This window comes from Python bivittatus, unplaced genomic scaffold (genome assembly GCF_059951505.1).
Source record: "Python bivittatus isolate LINGU-HERP-01145 unplaced genomic scaffold, Pbiv_v1 ctg000580_np1212, whole genome shotgun sequence".
Lineage (NCBI taxonomy): Eukaryota > Metazoa > Chordata > Lepidosauria > Squamata > Pythonidae > Python > Python bivittatus.
Genome location: NW_028277087.1, coordinates 23,316,773 through 23,334,250, shown reverse-complemented (window position 1 = coordinate 23,334,250; position 17,478 = coordinate 23,316,773). Strand labels below are relative to the sequence as shown.

The following is a 17,478-nucleotide window of genomic DNA, read 5'->3' as shown; positions in this document are numbered from 1 at the left end:
AACAAAATCCCAGAAAAATGCAGTGCCAAACAACTTCCTGCAGCTTACATTTTTGCTCTCTGGTTGGTGTGAGCAAGTAAAACTCACCTTGAAAGAGACTCCACCTTTTACACACATCTAAATTTATTTCCTGACATTAACTTTTTTTCCTGTTTCCACAAGTTTCCAACTTACATAGGATCTTATTCAGCTGTCTTATATAAATGTTTCCAAAAACATACCTAGATATCAATGCTACCCTGTGCCTAGTCAACAATCATCCCAGTTCCTACTGTTTTAACCCATTTTACTGCAATCCCCCTATCCAGAAAATACTGTGCCTCCTGCAAATCCATTACTGTATCTAAACCCAATCTCTTCTTCATGATACATCTCTCCAAACACTGCAACAGAACATGTGTAAGGTACCCCTCCCCCATTACTTAAGTTCTTACAGGACTGGGCTTCCAACTCCCCCCAAGCCTCCCATTCATATTCCTAACACTCATTGGTTGAAGAGAGGCCTCAAAAGTAACATACATTATCCATATATCCTTTTAAACCCCTACCCAGCTAAACCAAAGTACCTCTCTTTAGAAATAAACCTCACTGATTCTCTAGTGCTTTCAGACAAATAAATCTACTCAGCTCACACCCACCCACTTTTCCTAAACCCTTCATTCAGTCCCACAAGCCTGCCAGAAAACTGTTTCTCACATTCAAACACCATTCTGAGCACCAGCCTTTTCTTCCTTGCCATCTCTTCAGCTGGCTCCTCAATTCCCACTTCCTTCCACTAATTTTACTTGTCTTTTTCTCCTCTCTTAGCAGCAGACTCTCTCCTTGCTCCCCCCCCCAGCCTTAATCTCCTTTTACTGGGGGCTTCTGTGAATCTCAGTCTGCTACCCACCCTCATCTTGCTCTTCATCCATCATTCTCTCCAGTCTTCCTTATATAACCGTAGCTCCTTCCCCAAACTGCAGCCCTCCAGATATGTTGGACTACAACCCCAATTATCACAACCAAAAGACGGGACTTATAATTCCAAACATCTGAAGAATACCCATTTGTGGGAAAAAATTAGCCCAGTTCATTAGAGACTCTGTGTGTGTGTGTGTGTGTGTGTGTTGGGGGAGCGACTTGCTCAACGTAGCGATTTCCCTACCCAAGCAAGCTTCTCCCAGACGATTCACATCCTCATCTCCTCCTAGGCCCCCATTTCTTTAGCTATCCGACCGAGATACCCCCAGTCATAAGTATGCAAGTTTCCCCCGCCACATCCTCCAGCCCCTTTTCCCTTACCAACTCCCCGAGACACCCAAATGCAGATCTCTTTTAGTCGTAACTCCTGACCTCCACCTCCCAATTTAGCCCACCACAGTCCCTCCTCGCCCTGCACTACCGCGACCAGCCCACACTTGGCTTCTCCCACCTTCCCGGTCGCCTGACCCGTGTCCACCGTTCCCGCGCCCCAGACCCCAGTTCATCCAGCCAGGGTCTCGCTTACCTGCTAGGGCTCCAGAGCGAGTCGAGGAACACACGGGATCCCCTCTCCCTCGGCTGGGCGACGCGGCGCTGGCTCCCAACCCAGCCAGCCGGGATCCCTTGGAGGGGCTGGGATGGCCAAATGCTTGCGTGCTGAGGAGAGACGGGAAGGAGGAGAGGAGGCGGGGGGACAGGAGGAGGAGGAGGAAAGGGCGGCGGCAGCAGCAAATGAGCCCCTCCCCGTCCGATCTCGGCGACAACAAGAGCCGTTACTCCTCCCCCAAGCAGGAATAGCCCCAGACTCAGCGGAAGGAGGGGCGTGTTGCGCGCCCACTCGTCCTAGGCTTCCTCGAGCGCTCCTCGCTATTGGTCAGCCACGCCCCACCCTGCCCAGCAACCGATTTCTTACTGGCTTTCTGGTTCGCGGGGTCTGCTTCTCTCAGAGAGCAGCTCTGAGTTAAAGAGGGTGGAGCTACACTTGGGCGGCTGTCCAATGAAATGCTCACCCGCTACTTCTTCCTCCCCTCCTTTTTCCCTTTGCTCTGCCGCGGCTTCTTCCAGAAGGTCTTTGCCTCCCTCCGGGAGGGCGGGAGCGGTTTTTCGATGGAGAAGGGCAAGCGAGGCTTTTTGGCACCCGGATGCGGGCACGTTTAGAGAGGCCTTACTAATTTCGGTGAGAGTCCCTCCGTAATAACCACGTTTTAGGAACACTGTACGGCCGAACAGGGAAATAACCCCCGTTTATCCAGTGTTTTTCTCATACAACTTTAAAATCCCGCTTGTGAAGCGGGCTTTTACGCGTGTTCAACCAGGAAGCAACAGTTGCTGATTTCAGTGGGACGCTGCTTTTGAGCTAAGGTGGCAATCCAGGAGTACCACCTCACAGGGTTATTGTGGGGAAAGTAGGAGGCAGGAGAATTAGGTATGTTTGCTGCCTTGCATTATATATAAAAAAGGCAGAATAAAAATATCATCATAGTAATAATCCTAGTCGTTGGCCCCAATTTTAACCACGCTTGGAAAGCAAAAAATGTACATGGCCTGCAATCTTTTCCCAGTCCTGAACTCTAAAAACAGTTCACCTTTCCGCTGGTCTAGTCTAGCAGGGATCATGGCTTTCCTGGTGCTTTGGCGTTGCACAAGCATTCATTCTGAAGAGAGTTAAGCACCACAGTCTGATGCTTAGGTGATGATGACTCCATTTCCCATTTCAACACACGTGTGAGGCAAAGTTAAGTTATGGCGCCCGTAAGGGTACACATCCCTAAGTTAAGTGGGACTTACTTGTGCAGGAGGAGTCACTGCAGATGGCAGTCCACTGTGCTTTATGTTTAGCACCATAATTATAAAATACTTTGGGACAGAATCGGATTTGGATTGCTTTTAAGATAGGGGTTGGCTTTGTGGGAGCGAGGTTCTTTGTATGAAACCAGAATCCCATCATAGTTAAACTATTTTGGTGACCATGTTTATTTGCAAATAAACTTGTTTCATTTATTACTGAAACCTAGTTGAAACAGGACAGAGGTATGGCTCTCAGATTTGCTGTCCTAAGTTTCAGGTCACAGCAGTTGCAGTGTTAAGGAAGGGGGAGAGCTAATCTTTAAAAACAGCTTGCCTATAAATAGGGGTTGTATGCTTGGGGTGATGGAGTGTAAATTCCTGTAAGTGAAGTTGGTCTTTGGGGACAAGTTAGGGATCTTGCTCATATGCTGTCCATCTACTGCCTGCGGGATCCATTCCTGAGGTCCTGGATCTTGTTGCTAAATGGGTGTTGCTATCTCCCCAACTCTTCTTGTTAGAGGATTCAACCTCCATGCCTGTGGTCCAGTGGAGGGAGATGGATCTGAGAAACCTTAGAAGTTTATGGATTCCATGACAACAGTGGATTTATCTCAGGTAATCATAAGCCTGACACATGCTGGTGGACATAAGCTTCATCTTGCATGTGCCCCAGAGCAGCTGCTGTGTGAACTGAAAATGGAAGATATTACTTTGAGTCCTTTGCCATGGTTGCAACCTAAGACCTCCATAGGTAGAAGGACCAGTTAAGATTACAGGGTTTACAGGATTAAGATTTACAGGATCTGTAAGTCATTTTACAGATCCTGATAAAGTCCAATAAGGTTTTGGGGATTTCCTAGTGATCTGATAGATAAAGTTCCATTGAGGCCTTTATTTAATGTTGAATCAGGAGGTGACCAGGATGCTTTGAGTGATTGCCTCTGAACAGCCTTTCTTTGTTCACCAATCCCAGGATGCTCCTAATTCACCAAGGAACTCTGAGAGATAAAAACAGAAATGAAACATGGAGTATCTGTGGGGGAAGCAAAAAGTCAACTTAACCAAACATGAATAAGAGAATATGCTCAAATATGTATTCTGGTGGTAAGTATGGTGAAATGTCAGTATTTTTATGTCTTTATTGCATTAGCAGGTTGTCATCCAGCATCTTTGCTTAACATAGCCCATTCTCTGTAAGAAAAGGATAGACAGGAAGATCTACGAATGGTCCACTATGATGTGGTTGCAGATTTTATTGATAGTCATTCAAATTCTCATGAATCTTGATTCTTAATTGATGGGGCCTGATGGTCAGTGGGCAACATCTTATAATGTGATCTGAGACTCATTTTGACTTGTGGATTTTCTTACCTCTACTCTTTAACATTTACCTGAATCCACTGGAAGAGATCATCCATTGATTTGGGATGTGGTATCCTCAGGATGTTGATGATATCCAGTTGTGTATCTTCACCCCCCAAAATTTGTGTTTTTTTAATATATAAAAAGATATACAAATGAAAAAGCAATTAGCAACAACAGGAGAAAGAGAACAGTGAAAAAAGAGTTTGTCAGATAACTCTCTGAGTTTTAACAAAAGGACATAATTGTTGAGTAGGTGAATGTAGCCTGTCAAATGTTAAAGATGGAATCATGATTAAAGCAGGATATTGCGTGTTTCTAACTATATATTGAGTGAAAATACATCAAAGTCCTAAGGAGTTTGGCACTTACCTGAATAATAGATTAAGTCATCATGGCTGCGTTCACGCAACATGGCTGAGTGAATCATCTTTCTGCCAGTTAGCGTATTTCCATGTACTAGCAGCCCAGTCAGAATGACTCAATCCATCATTTGTCAATCATTTTTTAGACTTTTTAGTAAATGCAAAGCATCTGAGAGGCTATTACTTTCTTTTAGCTTCTGTTTTTCTCTTTTTTGCTGGAAAGGAAGAAAAGTGGTAGGGTTAGAATTGGTGCTCCAGTGGACATGATCTCAAGGCAGTGGTATCCACTCTTTCTCCTTTTCACTTCCACTCCTGCCAGTGTGGCTACTGGAAGATGAAAACCAGTAATAGTCACAGAGATTAAATGCCTAGAAGTGCCCCAATAATGTGGAACAAACTCTCCACAGTAGGATCTTACCAGGAAAGGCAGAGGAATCAATTAAATTCCCCACTACATTTTTTGGATGATACGGTAATTGCAGGAATTACTCTACCTGCCAAAAAATTCAGGGCTGTTTGAGCCTAAATATTGTCCTTAGGGACAATTTACAGAGTCAACTGACCCATTTTCCCTATTCATATAACATACTAAACTGTCTTCCCATTGTTCATTTACATTTGTCATGCAAGTAGGGCCAACATGAATCATTCTTATGCATAATGTAGGAGAAAATATGGTGTTCGTTAGGACAAGCAAAACATCCCCCTCCCTAAATTGCCTTCCCAAACAATAGGCCATGTCAGCTCAGTGATAAAAAGCACTTAGAAGGCCAAGCAATGTTGATAAAGCTGGGAAAAGATACTAGGAGGCAAGCAAAGGCTCTGGGAAGCAAGGCCAATATAAGATAAACCCATAAAAACAATTCTTTAGAAATGAACTATGTTACTAAAATACTGCCTTTGTCCTGTCAATACATTGTTTTTGTAGTTCCACATTGTTACTACATAGAAACTGCCCGATATATGACCCCACAACATGAACCATTTACATGTATGCTTAACCCAATCATATCACTTAATCATATGCATATTTTCATTTGCATAAACCTATAAACCAGCTCTTTTTAGGTTTGCTTTAGGTTGTCACTGGTACCATAATAAACAATTTATGCTTCAATGGAAGGGTATGCTGGCCTCCCTTACAAACAAACTCTTGAAAGAAATGGAAATTGGGGACTATATCTCCAAAAATTATTGCAGTCTGAGGGGGCTTTAGGCCAAAAGATTGGGAGGCAAAAGTAGTGTGGCTGCATTCTAACTGATAAATGAGCCCTTCTATTAAGCATCTATCCAGACAGACAGACAGACAGCATCTACCTGTAAAGGTAGATTAGGGCAATAATTTGCAGAAGCCTGGAGAACATGACACCATTAAGGGTTAGTGTTAGCTCTGGTGTAGTCAATGTAAAGAGTGTCATTGAGTAAGAGAGAAATCTTGTGCGCTACATGAGGGAAGCTTCTACTTCTCCCACAATAAAAGGTTTCCTAGGGCCCATCATCACGCCATTCAAACAGAATAGTCATATGTCAAGAGTGTACCCATATATTATTTCACCACCCCATTTGGTTCTGTTAAATAAATGCACACACAAATCAGGAAAGGAAAAGGGGTAAGAAATGCAGATTGACATTGGTGACTCACACCTGTAAATGTTTTTTAAAAGCTTTTCAAGCGTGATAATAGATGGCTCCCATTTAACAGTTCTATAGTTTCATAATACATACAGGTAGTCCTTGCCTAACAACCACAATTGGGACCAGTAACTTTGTTGCTAAGCGGAAAATCATATGACTGCGATGGGCTTACAACCTTACTTCCTCTTTGGTTGTTAAACGAAGTGCTGTGGTCACTAAGTGAAAAACCATGTGACTGCTTACAGTTTTACTTCTGCTTTCTATATTAACTCTGTTTGTTGTGGACTGGTTATGAAGCACACAAAGGGCGATCACAGGACTGCGGGACTGTGCACCAGTTGTGAAGCACACAAATGGCAATCATGTGATCATAGGATGCTTCAATGGTTGCAAATGTGAGGATTGGTCACAAACTTACTTGTTTAGCACCATCATAATTTTGAACAATCGCTGCATGAAGCAGTTGGTAAGCGAGGACTACCTGTAGTAATCAGCAGGTTCTACTCCCATATGTATCCCCCACCAATTGCAAGTGATCAAGAAGAGTACAAAGCCAATAATCATTTAACACAAGCAGATGTGAAGGGTTTTCAATGCAGAAACAGTATAAGGCTGGAGCAGAGCTTTCAGGGTACCAGTGCCCAAAGTTCAAATAGTCCACGGATGGTGATGGTGGTTAACCTGATCATATTTCAGCTGGTCTTTCTTCAATTTTATATTGGAGGAGTGATGGTAAATCACTTGCTAGGTCAAGTGGGGCCAGATAGCAGATCCTCTGAAGGAGTTACTTTCCAACAATGGGATGTGTGCATCCAGGCATCTTGACCCTTGCATTTCAAAGCACTGTGAATTGTCCCAACACTTTATGGTATGATCCTATCCACTGTGATAATAGGCAATCGTTTCTCCAGTATTCATGGATAAGGATATAGTTGCCATGCTACTAAGTTAGGAGACTTGGTCGCTAGTTTCACCATGGTGGAAATAGACTGAAGTCATATAGTGAGGGACAGACAGTGCTGTACTAGATCTTCATCTAGGCTAGCAAGGTTTCCTTTTGCAGTAAGCCAATTGGGGCTGGTTTGTCTCTGCATTGGCCAACCATACACAATTTCAAAAGGAGAAAGCCATGTTTTCTGTTAGGAATGGTTCTGATTCCCATGACAATACCTGTACAGGTAGTCCTTGACTTACAACCACAATTGGGACAAGAATTTCCATTGCTAAGCGATGTGGTCATAAAGCGAGATGTCATGTGACTGCATCACTTAGCAATGGCAATCCCAGCAGTCCTGGTAGCTGTCGTTAACTGAGAATTGTGGGTCATTGAGTACCTACCATTCTAGGCTTGGTCCATTCCAGCCCCAAGCCTCAGTAAGATAAGGGACTGCCTCTGACTCCCCCCCACCTATCTCCCCCTACTTTGGCTGCCCTGCACCCTGCCTTGTGGGGCAGCAAGCAGCCCCAGAACCGTGTGGCACTGGGGCTGCTTGCCACGCCCCAGGAAGCCACAGTCACCCCAGCCCAGTCCCAGCTGCAGTTGTCTTCACTACCCTACACTCCAAAACCCCTGCCTCCCATGCTCTGCTGCCCCAGCTGATCTTTGCCATCTTCTTCCTGCTGCTGATGAGGTGTGCCTGATGTGGCTGCTGGGCCAGGCTGGGGCTGGCTTTATGCTGCAAAAAAAACCAAAACAAAACCCAGAGCCATGGTGCACCAAAAAGCCCCTTTGTGCTGCATTCTTGGGCCGGACTGGGACTGGCTTTGCACTGTGTGCCCCTTAGCCCCAGCCCGCCTAGGAGCATAGCGCAGAGGGGCTTTTTGGTGCACCATGGCTCAGGAACTGCTTTTTACTTTTTTTTTTTTTACAACATGAAGCCAGCCCTGGCCCGGGCCAGAAGTGTGGCGCAAAGGGGCTTTTTGGCACACTGCAGCTCTGGGGCTGCTTTTTGCTTTTTTGCTTTTTTTTTTTTTTCCACAGTGAGAAGCCCAGCCCCAGCCTGGCCTACCTCATCAGCAGTGGGAGTAAGAAGATGACAAAAGTCAGCTGGGGTGGTGGAGCGCAGGGTGGCAAGGAGCCAAAAGGGCATAGATGGGGGGAGTTGAAGCGCCCTTGTGGTTGTGTGGGCGGGTTGCCAAGTGCCTGGATTTTGATCACGTGACTGCAGGGGTGCTGCAATGGCTGTAACTTTGGGCATGGGTCATAAGTCCCTTCGTTCAGTGCTGCCGCAACTTGAAAAGGTCACTGAATGAATTATTGTAAGTCAAGGGCTACCTGTATATGGAAGGACATCTGGCCATGAGAAGCCAGTATCAGCAGTATTTTTGGCTAATTGATTTTTAATGTCTTGGTTCTACCTCTTTACTTAGACAGAACTTTGTGGATTTGGGCGTGTGGATCTGTAGCCTGATACCCATAGCTTTGCAAATATTATGGTCACTTAACTGGTGAAATGAGCACTCGTGTTGGAATCTTATGAGAGAAGGAAGCTCCTCTTAGGAATAAATGAGTTAACAGTTTCTTTGCTACAGTGGCATCCACACAGTGATGGGTAAGATGCTATCCTGAAAAAGTGCAGACCATTACCAACAAATAACAAAGCCCATTCTTTTTGGAATCTGTCAGGATGGTATATACACTCCACCTACCCTTAAGCTCTCAGAGAGAAACAGAGATACAGAATTTACCTTATGTCATGTCTCCATGTATGAGGTTTTACATGACTTTCACTACCACCCTCCAGGGGAAGGGCAGAATTTCTCTATATTTTAACTTAGATATGTCCTAAAAGTAGTGCATTGTATGTAGTCATCCCAAGTGCAATGTTCATGAATTCAGTTCCTGGTACAGGGTTTGTACTGCACGGAATAAGATCTGGCTATGTGCTTTTGACAATTCCTAATAGGGATGAAACTGGTTATGTATTGTTTCCTGGTAATCAATGTAACACTCCTTTTGGGGAGTTCTGCAAAACTTGGAAGGGTTCCTGTGCCCAAGTTCTGGTTACTGAGAGGGTAACCTCTCCCTTGGCAGAAGGTACCTGGGGCAGGAGGAATACAGATATTGAGCTTCTTGATGGATAAAAGGAGCATACTAGATAAACAAAATTGACCCCCCCCTCTTTTTTTGGCTCTTCCTGCATAATGTAAATCAAATATAGAGCCACTGGGCATCTGTCTGGATGTTGCCAGATCCCTTGGGAGTTTGCTGCACATCTTACACATACCCAGCAGCAGTATTCTTGAGTGCAGGCTCCATCTTGTAGACATTTGAGGTCCTCTGGGATGAACTGGATTAGAGTAGGAAGTAGAGATTGAATGTCTCTCAGGGGAGAAGATGCAGAGTTACAAGCTGCTGTTGCTGCTTATAAATCCATTTTCCCTTCACCTTCCAAAGAGTAAAGCTGTAAGTGGTTTTGGATACACATCTTCCAAACAGAAACACAGATGTTGCAAAATTCTGAGATCAAAAGTTTTGCTGAGTGGGAACTGGAACTCCTTGGTGGATTTTATATAGGCATGCCATTTGTGTGGATATTTAATGGCCCAAAAGTCATAAATACTTTGCATGAGTTGGAATCTTGCTGGCTAGATCTGTAGCTGGGACACCACCTGCTATACTCTAAGGCCCTAAAATGCTAGAGTTAGATCATCAAGTTTCCACCTTGCACTTGGGACAACCCTTATTGAAAAGCCTGAACCTGGGATGCTACCTACTATACCTCCACTCAGTATAAATCTAGATCCAATGTTTATCATGGCCAAGACTTTCACATAGATGCTGACATTAAAGAAAGATCAGTAATTGGGGGTGTCCTTCATTTCTGCTGATTGCCTACCAACAAGAAACAAAGAGGAAGGGGATCACAACCATATCAATCCATACCTCATTGACCACATGTCTGATAACTTGCCACAGAAGTATTGCCACAATGTCTAGCACCAGATTGTAGGAGAAATTTCTCTCACCAATTTCACCCAAGAGTGTGTTTATAATGGAGACTAATACACTCTTTGGTTGAAGCACAAATTGTTTATTATGATACTACAGGCAGAAAAAGAAAACCTAAAAGGGGGTGGGGATGCAAACTCCTCCATATGCAAATTAGAATGTACATATGATTGACCAGTACCATTGGGTTAAGCATACTGTACATGGGTATAATGCATATCGTTAGTAAGGTCAGGTATGGGGTAGTTTCTATGTGGTAACTGTGGAATTACAAAAATAATGGTGTATTGAGAGAAGAAAGATAGCATTTTAGTAATGCTTTTAACTGATGTTTTATGTATTTATATATATTTATGTTTTTAATGTTTGTTGTGAGTCGCCCAGAGTTCCCCCATCAGGGGGAGATGGGCGGGTGAGAAATTTAATAAATAAATAAAATAAAATAAATAAATGTAGTTCCTTTCTGAAGAGTTAATTTTATGGATTTATCTTATAGTGGCCTTGCTTCCCAGAACCTTTGCTCACCTTCTAGTATCTTTTCTCAGCTTTATCAACATTGCTTGGCCTTCTAAGTACTTTTTATGGCTAAGTTGACACGGCCTATTGTTTGGGAAGGTAACTTAAGGAGGGGACCATTTGGCTTGTCCTAACCAGCCCCATATTTTCTCCTATGATAATATACCTAGACCGCAACAAAACCTTCAACAAAGTGCCTCATGATATTCTGTTTCATAAAATGGTAAAATATGGGCTAGATTATAGGTATTCTTTGCTATCCGACTACAATAGGGACTGGAATTTAGGTTGCTAAGTGATTTGGTCATTAAGTGAATTGGAGCAGATTTTACGACCTTTTTACGATGGTCATTAAGCGAATTACTGTGGTTGTTAAGTGAATCACATGGTCATTAAGCAAATCCAGCTTCCCCAATGGACTTTTTTTGCCAGAATTCACTTAACCATGTGATTTGCTTAACAACCATGGTGATTTGCTTAATGATCATTATAAAAAGGTTGCAAATCACAATCACATGACCATGAGGGGGTTGTAAGCCACTTTTCCCAAGGCCGTCATAATTCCGGACCATCATTAAATGAATGGTCATTAAATGAGGACCACCTGTATACTGTTAGATGGATTCAAAAATGGCTGAAAGATCTAGCCTTATTAGCAGCATGACTGCTGGGAGACCAGTGGGCTTCTTTGTGCAATTGGTTGGCTACTGTGAGAACAGATTGCTGGATTAGATTGCTGGACTAGGGGTCCAATAAAACAGGGCACTGCATACATTACGGTTTTATGACTGCACTTAAAGAGTGTTCATTAATGATCTAATCCAGCCTGGAAGGAGACATCAAATGGAATGCCACTAGATAGAGCCCATTTAGAGTACTCTGTCCAGTCCTATACTTTGAACTGGGTATCACAGTTCAAAAAGAACAGTGAGAAATTGGAGCAAATTCAGACAAGGTTGCTAAGATGGTGAAGGGTCTGAAAACCCAAGTTCTGTGAGGAATGGTTAAAGGAATTGGGTATATTTAGCCTACAGAAAACACAACTAAGAGGAAATATGATAGCAATATTCAAATATTTGAAGGGTAGTCACACAGAAAAAGGATGTACTTATTCTATATTGCCCCAGAGGGCATACTAGAATCAATAGGTTAACATTACAAGGAAGGAGGTTCAGGCTAGCCTCAAGAGGCAATTCATGACTGTGTAAGGCTGTCAACCAATGAAACAGGCTGCCATATCAGATGGTGAGTTTCTCTCTTTCACCAGAGGTCTTTCAGCAGAGTCTGCATGATCATCTGTCAGAGATGCTCTAATATAGAGATTCTCAAAGTGTGGTCTGGGGATCCCTGGGGGTCCTTGAGACCCTTACAGGGGATCCACAATGTCAAATAAATCAATATTTTAAAATTTGCAGTAATTAATTTTAATTTTAATTTTTAATTTAATACATGTTAATACAATTTAAAATTAATTAATTTTAATTTTAATCTAATAAAGTAAGTATTGATGGATATAACCCACATAAACCAAAGCTGTTTGGGGTCCTCAATCATTTTTAAGAATGTAAAGGGGTCCTGAGACCAAAATGTTTGAGAACTGCTGCTCTAAGTGGATTCTGCATTGAGAAAGAAATTGCAGTAGATGACCTCTAACATCCCTTCGAACTCTGTGATTCTGTGAGTGTAGTTATGAAGTGTTGAAGCTTTAGGTTTTTTCACCTGGCTGATTTTTATAACTGTTGGGAAAAAATGCTGAATTACAAGTAGTCCTTGTTTAGCGACCACAGTTGGGACTCAGTTATTAAACAAAGCAGTCACTAAGTGAAACCACGACTGTGCTTATGATCTTCCTTCAGCTTTCCGTTGCTTTACAGACCTGCGAAGGTCGTAAATGCGAGGATTGGTCACAAAGTTACTTTTTCATCACTGTCGTAACTGCAAATGGTCGCCGTATGAAGCTAAACGAGGACTACCTGTAATTCAAGTTGGGCTTTGTGGACAGTGAGATAATCAGGGCTGTGCACACTTCAGAAATGATTTGGAAGAAGCACTACAAACAAAACACAAGCACAGCAACTTTCTGTATTCATTAAAGCAGCCACATCCTTTTTTCAGGTTTCTGCACAAGGCTAAAAGCAAATGAGGATGCTTAAAAAGTTACTTTAATGAGTTCACTCAGCAAAGTAGATGCCTTTTTTCAGGCTTGCATGTAAGCTGAAAAAGACATGGCTGTGTTCATTGACAGCAGTGATACTATGGTCACATTTGTGCGAAGTCCAAAGCACTTCTTAATCCTTTTTGAAGTGTGCACAGCCCTATTTGATATTTGCATACAGCATATGTCTCTGTGACTCGGTACATATAACCACAGGCACCAGAGGTAAAAAAAAGGCAAGATGGCAATCACGGTAGCACAGTTGAAGCCTGCACATTTGAATATACGTGCAACAACATTGTAAGAAGAGCCAGAGTTTTGATAATACTGCTGAGCCTGCTGTCTTTTCTTGTTTGACACCTATCCCCCACCCCATGAATGCTGGTATACACATCACAATAAGCCACATTTTTATAAAAGAAAATCTGGCCTGCCTGCCTAATCAGGACATCCTGAGCCAAAATCAAAAAGCTGCCATGAATGTAGGAAACTAACCATTATATATATGTGCCTGTGTAATCTGTATGCATATGGTACATAATTTTTCAAGGGTAATTTGCTGGGCTTTTGCATCATAAACCAGGATTGCTAAGCTTTTTCAGGCAGAAGAGCAGAAATTAGCATGCTTTGTTCCATGTATATTTTTTGAGAAGAAAGTCTGTACATAAATTCTGCTGTGAAAACAATAAATCTTCTTTGAGCCAAGCTCAACTCCTGGTGACTTAATAGACGTGCCCATGTACTTGTCTTTGCAGTCATATGGAAGTGGTTTGCTATTGCATTCTTTTCTAGACATAAGAAAACAGCATATCAAGGCGATTGTGCTGAATTCTCTCCTGTATGTGGAAAAAGCTCTTCAGCCCAGTCTCCTTGCCTCCCTGTATTCAGCAGAAAATCCAGTCCAGTAAAAACTTTACTATTCTGCTAAAAGCTTAAATCTGTAAGCCCCATTGATTAAATTTACACAATATGGTAAACCATAAAGTGCTTTGTATGGTTTTAGGTAAGGGATTGTGGCAAATCAGCTGTAGTGATTTGTAGATTATGGCTTATGGCTTACTTTCATGAAGCTAGTCAGTAGTGTCTTACTCAATGATTTTTGATTAAATAAATCCTGGGTTAAGGAGAAGTGTAAATACAGTCACCGAAACAGAGGAGAAATTGGGAAATCTACAGTTTTCATGCATACTTCAAAAATGATTCAGAAGAAATGTGGGCCTTGTGCAAACACAGCACCTCCCTGTTATTCATTAAAGTGGACTGATTTTTTTTTCCAGGCCTCTGCATGATTTTGAAAAAATTCTGAAGGAGGCAATGCAACTCTCCAACCAGTAGCATCTTTTTTGTTTTAAGCTAGCTGGGCTGCTTTAACAAACAGCAGATTTAAAGCTCCCAACTCTGAGCTATGAGTATCCAGATAATTACTAGATGGTATTAAAGATGGAGTGCGTTTTGCATTTCTTTTGTGCTCTGGTGGCCATCTAGAGTTTTTACAGACCAGATCTGGTAGAAGTGCCATGCTCACAGTAGCCCAAAGCACTTCTTTGTACTGTTTTTGAAGCTTGCACAGCCCCATAGTTTATCCCATTTGCAGCAATAGCAGTCCTTTTTTTTCCATATATGTTCCTAAACAATGGTTTGCATTTATTTAAGATTTTATTAGTGTGAGGTGCTAGATTTGGAACTCCAGACTCCAATTAAATGCATCACTTACACTGGTCTTTAAAAAGAAGAAACATAGCCTTCAAAAAGGTGACATAAGAACACATATTTGTGTATATATTTGCAAATTTCAAAATTGTTACTATAATAGAAGCAGATCACATTTCACCATAATCTGTTGTCCTAATGCTAATTTTGATAGGTAACACAAGACCTTTGCTCTAATTTCTGAGTTCCTTATTATTAAACTGGGCTTGAACTGGATTATTCTGTAAAGTAGAGCATGCAATCATGCTGGGGCCTTTTCTCAGGTTTTAGGATTTAAATTTTTTGGGGGGGGGGTGGCAGAAACAGTTTATCTCTAATGCATATCAATGAGCAAAAAGACGTGCTGAAAACACTGCAGCTGTTGAAATAATGTTTGAATTTCCTATAAGATACCGTGGATATTTGTCTAATGTAGGCAGAACAATTCTTTGCATTTAATAATTGATTACTGAGTCTTTGAAAGTATGTATTGTAATGGAGGGAGAGTGGCGTTCAGGCATCAATTTCATTATGAAAGCAGAGGATTACTGAAATGTGCCCAATTTTTTAATTCACTAAGTGTTGGAGTCTAATATTTTCTTTGATTGAGAGCTTTTGTTTTTTTAAACAAAGTATCACCCAACTTGCAGAATAGAAAATACTGTGTATTTCATAAGTATTGTACAAATATGCAATATCTCTCCCCCTCTCTAAGCTAAGGACTGTGCCATTCATATAACCCTATTGCACTTGCCTCCCCTTAAAAGACTTGCACCATCAGAAGATCTTGGCACAATTGGCTATGGCAAGCAAAACTTGCATGCTCACTTTTGAAATCATTTGTAGAGAGCAATTCAAGTGAATTATTAAACAATGCTATGACTCAAGAGTAAATCATTGCTAAGCAACAGCCTTTGATTTTATGTACTTGTAGGAAAATGCTCAAGATTAACCTTTTGTGTATGTATAAATGTATGTGTGTGTATGTACACGCACACACACAAACTACATGGAGCTTTAAATTCCAAGTCCACATAATCCACAAAACAAGCTTTCCTATGTAGTACTATATCCAGTTATGAAGTGTGCTGACATGCATTCCTTTAAGGCACTTATTGTACTGCCACATACATGCCCCATGCCTAAAGACACAAGTGAGGAACAATCTTGCAGTCTCTTCTGTGATTTGAAATGGTACAGTCCAGGAAAAGCTTTATCATAATTTGAGCTAAGAACCTAGTTATGTGTCTCAAATTTATGTAACAAAGGTCCAAGGTACTTTTGCAGGGGAGGGGCTGTGGGCATTTTGAAATGGAGCAACTCCTCTGCCTAGAATCTAGGCCATGGATGGATGGATGGATGGATGGATGGATGGATGGATGGATGGATGGATGGATGGATGATAGATTTATTTACTGATTGTTACAGACAGTAGAAAAAAGTGTTTGCATTTACTCTCTTAACACTGTTTTAATTTTTAAGGGAAAAAATACAGCACCAGACTTCTGTTAACATATGTTTGTGTGTACAGTTACACAATACAGCAGCTTTTGCTGACCTGCTGCCCTCAAAAGGTATTGGACTTCAGCTTCCATAGTCTCAGTCATGATGATCTTAAATATATTAAGAAGAGACTCACTGAAGCAATGAGCATGAAACTGAGCAAACTCAGGGAGGCAGTGAAGGACAGGAAGGCCTGGCGCAGTATGGTTCATGGGGTCACGAAGAGTCGGACACGACTTAACGACTAAACAACAACAACAATGTTGGAAATGCTGCCATAAGCACTAATGTTGGCAGAAATATAACACCAGTAGCAATTTAATGAGTGGGTTTCGGCTTTTTGAATCGTAAGGTCTCCTTGCATTGTAGATTGGGATGAACTCCAATTTCTTTCAGCCCTGTCATTCATGACCAGTGGGATAGTGGGGACTGTAGTTCCAACAATATCTCGAAGGCTACCTGTTAGGGAGTTATCCAAGAGCCCCCACAATTTTTTGCCATTTACCGTTTTTTCAACAGTATTGATGATCTCAGAGAAGCCTAACCATAGGACATTGTTGCTGTTTGTAACCAGTGCTAAAAAGAAAGGGAAAGAAGAATGGGTCTGTTTGGCTGGTATGGCATAAAACTGCTGTGAGTGTTCATGGGTTAGTAAGCTAAGAGGTGGAGTTCAGTATAGGAGAGCTGTCTCTTCTGGAGAGCCAATTCAGTTTTCAGTTTAGGGTTGTGCTGAAATATTATCTTACATTTCCTACTAGTTCTCAGTTCATCTGATGATTTTTTTTCCTGTAGAAAAGTATTCCAAAGGAGGAGACAATTTTGGGGAAATTCTCATGAGTATAGTATTATTGCACTTAATTTGCTTCAAGGTGGCCAAAAATGGTCGGTGTGGATTAATTTGTTGAATGTCCTGTCTTTCATTATACAGTTTTTCCCTCTGTGATTTCCCAGGATTCAGTTACAGTGGTACCTCGGGTGACGAACTTAATTTGTTCCGTGACTCTGGTCGCAGCCCGAATTGGTCGCAACCCGAAGCAAATTTCTCCATAAGGTTCAATGTAATTACTGTTAATCCGTTCTGGCGTGGAGGACAGGGAGGCGGCTATTGCTTGGAGGGAGAGTCCCCCTCCCTACGACGTGTCAGGGGCAGAAAATGGCCGCGGACCACGTGTCAGGGGCGGAAAAATGGCCGCGGACCATGTGTCAGGGGCGGAAAATGGCTGCGGACCACGTGTCAGGGGCGGAAAAATGGCCGCGGACCGTGTCACGGGAGGGAAAATGGCCGCGTATCCTGTTCGTACCCCGAGGCGGAGTTCGCAAACCGAAGCAAAATTTTGCGGCCGGAGCTGGTCGTAACCCGAAAAGGTAGTTAACAGAAGCATTCGTAACCCGAGGTTCCACTGTACTTCCCAAAGAAAGACACCGCAAAGGAACTTTTTTTCTCAGCAGCTTGGAAAACTTCAGAGTGATGGAAAGATGGGTAACAGAGAGCAAAGCCTGCAACCTCCATTGCTTCCAATGATAGATGCAAAAAGCCTCACCAAGAAAGTATA

General features: G+C 42.3%; 1 protein-coding gene and 1 long non-coding RNA gene across 2 annotated transcripts in view; one reads left to right on the top strand and one right to left on the bottom strand.

Annotated features, from left to right (window-relative positions):
• Positions 1-1,871, bottom strand: part of LOC103061074 (SERTA domain-containing protein 2-like) — a 19,636-nt gene extending 17,765 nt beyond the window's left edge. The window contains exon 1 of the mRNA XM_007420298.3: positions 1,487-1,871. The gene's annotated coding sequence lies outside the window, so the exon portion shown is untranslated. The remainder of the gene's footprint in view (positions 1-1,486) is intronic.
• The window catches only part of LOC148214692 (uncharacterized), a 22,725-nt gene continuing 7,117 nt past the window's right edge, over positions 1,871-17,478 (top strand). The window contains exons 1-3 of the long non-coding RNA XR_015797676.1: positions 1,871-2,137; positions 3,267-3,363; positions 3,722-3,852. This is a non-coding gene — a long non-coding RNA (uncharacterized LOC148214692). The remainder of the gene's footprint in view (positions 2,138-3,266; positions 3,364-3,721; positions 3,853-17,478) is intronic.